Source organism: Morus notabilis, unplaced genomic scaffold, assembly GCF_000414095.1.
Source record: "Morus notabilis unplaced genomic scaffold, ASM41409v2 Scaffold533, whole genome shotgun sequence".
Lineage (NCBI taxonomy): Eukaryota > Viridiplantae > Streptophyta > Magnoliopsida > Rosales > Moraceae > Morus > Morus notabilis.
In genome coordinates this window covers 155253-158525 of record NW_010362301.1, presented here as the reverse complement: position 1 = coordinate 158525, position 3273 = coordinate 155253, and the positions used below count along the sequence as shown (strand labels likewise).

Below are 3273 nucleotides of genomic sequence, written 5' to 3'. Positions count from 1 at the left end.
ATTAAAAAAAAATAAGGCTTCAATATGAGGTTAGACCAACTTACATAGCCCGATGACATACAGAACAAGCGTGGATTAAGAATATCCTAAGAGTGACATTAGCTTATCTGAAACCCATGTTTTCAGATTTCCGTCACTTGCCATATTCACTGCCAAAAAAAAAGTTTAGGTTATTCCATTTGTATACTTTCTTAACTTTGGAAACGCTACCTCCGTTGAAGTGTGTCATCCTTCTGGCTAGTGCATACTAATTTGGTTATTTCATGGTTTGACTAGTGTATACTTTTATGCTCAGTTTTTTAGACAACGGAGTTGAAATGTACTAATTTGGTTGTTTTATTGTAGGATAATGGCTCGCTTAGGATTAATCAAAAGTGAAAGTTTGAGAAAGAGGAAGATAGTTGCTTTGCTTTTACATTGGTTGAGTATTATGCATGTAGTACAATGGTTCTTTCAATTGATGGAAAGTGTAATGACGGAGGATATAGAATCAAACTTTGTACAGAGACAACTTTATGTGCTTTTCTTTGAGGATCTCTTCGCGGCTTAGCTCCTTCTTCCAAATGAATATGATGGGAGCAAATCAAAGGATGGATCCTTTTAATGTCAGCAATCGTCCAACCTAATGCAGATCTATGCTTTCACAGTATGTTGATCAACCGTTGCTCTTGTGATGCATCGAGTTTGGAAGAAATGATAACAGGAAAAGTATCGCCAACTCCCAAAAATGCATGCTTCAATCCTTCAGGTAGTTGAGCAAGTTTGACTGTAGGGGTCTCCTCGATGGAAGGCTTTGGTTTCTCTCTCCCTTGCGGAAGTTCCTCGAAACACAGTTGCTTAAACTTAATTCTTCTATCCTGTGAGTTGTTGAAAATGACAGAAATTTTAGCCAACTCACAAGGACCGGAACTCTCAGATTCAGAATTTTGGAGGAGGTTTTCAAGATCTTCAGAGTTGCTTTGTAGTAAAACCTCCTCCTCGACAAGTGTGTCGATCATGAATGTTTGGCTCCTCGATGGAAGGCTTTGGTTTCTCTCTCCCTTGCGGAAGTTCCTCGAAACACAGTTGCTTAAACTTAATTCTTCTATCCTGTGAGTTGTTGAAAATGACAGAAATTTTAGCCAACTCACAAGGACCGGAACTCTCAGATTCAGAATTTTGGAGGAGGTTTTCAAGATCTTCAGAGTTGCTTTGTAGTAAAACCTCCTCCTCGACAAGTGTGTCGATCATGAATGTTTGGTGACACTCGTCATCACCTTGTGGTTGTTTTACAATGTTGAAAATATTTATCTCGAGAGTCATGTTCCCAAAAGAGATCTTTATTAGACCATTTCGACAATTAATTAGGGCATTTGTTGTCGCAAGGAATGGTCTTCCAAGGATGATAGGGATTTTTGACTCTACATCAACCACTGACTGAGTGTCCAAAACAACAAAATTCACAGGATAGTAGAACTTATCAACTTACAATAACACGTCTTCAACTATTCCTTGTGGTCTCTTAACGGATCGATCAGCCAGTTACAGAACCACAGATGTGGGCTTAATATCTCCAAGACCCAATTGTGAATAGACTGAATATGGCATGAGGTTAACACTCGATCCTAGGTCTAACAATGCTTAGCCGAATTCGCGTGTCCCAATGGTGTAGAAAATGGTGGGACAACCAGGATCTTTGTACTTTAGTGGTGTCTTATGCTCAATCACCGCACTTACTTGTTCTGTCAAGAATGCAGTCTTCTTGACATGGTGCTTTCTCTTTATGGTACAAAGATCCTTTATAACCTTGGCGTAGGCCGGCATTTACTTAACTACATGTAGTAAGGGAAGATTGATCTTCAATTGTGTCAAGTGCTCCAGGATCTCACTCTGATTTTCTAACACTTTCCCAGCAGGTCAGAGAGCTTGGGGGAAAGGCACCTTTACCAAAATTTTTGTTGGCTCTTCTTTCTTCTGAGCCAATTCTTCATTACTCGAAGTGGTACTACTTGTCGATGGCATGTCCGAATTCTTACCACTTCGAGTAGAGATGGCGTTAACTTCCTTGATGTTTTGACCTTCAGAGTTGGAAGTTTGAGCCATGTTTTGTCTTCTCAAATTGGACTGGGCTTGTGATGGAAATTTACCGCGCTTTTGAACGATTAAAACTTATGTCAGCTTTGTGATCTGACTTTTTATTTCCTTATTCTCTTCCACTAGCTGCAAGAGCATTGAATCAACCCTTTGATTCGTCTTATTTTGCGCATCCATAAAAGCTTTTAGGGTATCCTCTAGAGAATTTCCTTTCGGCTGCATGTTATTCTGAGGAGCAAAATATGTCCTTGGTGGTTGAGATTGTTGCTCTGATCTCCATTGCCCTCCAGATGATTGTGCATGTTGGTTCGAATCTCGCCAACTGACGTTCGGGTGGTTTTTCGAACTAGGATTGTAAGTTTCTGAGAAAGGTCCATAAGGCTTATTCTATGTGCCCAATGCATTGCACTGCTCCTCATATACCCCTCTCATTTCACTTAAAATGTGGTAATCCTGAGCTAGATGGCCCGCTCCACCACAAACGAAACAGGGCTCATGTGTCTCTGTCCTTGCCACCATGTGGGGTCCTTTACTATCTTTACTTTTCAGGGCCTCAATTTTCTTTGTTAAAGCTTCAACTTAGGCCTTGTGGCTATCCTCTTCCCTTAATTGATAAACTCCAACTAGTCAGGACCTACTAGTGCTCTCAGTAGCACTCGGTCCAGTCCAAGTATGAGCTTTCTCAGCTAACTCATTCAGGTACTCGATAGCTTTGTCAGGATCCTTTTAGAGAAAATCATCATTGCACATCATCTCGACAAATTGGTGCTCTCGGATTATGAGTCCATCGTAGAAATAGCTTACGAGGCACCAACTTTCATATCCATGTTGGGGACACAGATTTAACAAATCTTTAAAATGCTCCTAAGCTTGATAGAGAGTTTCGTTTTCCTTCTGAGTGAAATTTGAGATCTGTCATTTCAAATTATTAGTCTTATGGTGTGGGAAATACTTGTTGAAGAATGTCGTCGTCATTTCTTCCCACGTACCAATAGACCTGGGCCTAAGAGAATACAGCCAGCTTTTGGCCTTGTCCTTCAGAGAGAAAGGGAAAACTTCAATCTGACGGTGTTTGCAGCCTCAGCACGGCTGTGAAAGGTCGCCACCACCTCTTCAAACTCCCGAATGTGTACATATGGATTCTCGTTCTCTAACCCGTGAAAGGTTGGGAGAAGTGCAATCATGCCCGGCTTGAAATCC

The 3273-nt window shown here is 41.0% G+C and overlaps 1 non-coding gene across 1 annotated transcript; it reads left to right on the top strand.

Annotated features, from left to right (window-relative positions):
• Positions 1–2893: 2893 nt before the first annotated feature.
• LOC112092253 lies at positions 2894–3000 on the top strand. The gene has a single exon (XR_002902508.1). It is a non-coding gene; the product is annotated as a small nucleolar RNA R71 (small nucleolar RNA).
• Positions 3001–3273: the final 273 nt, after the last annotated feature.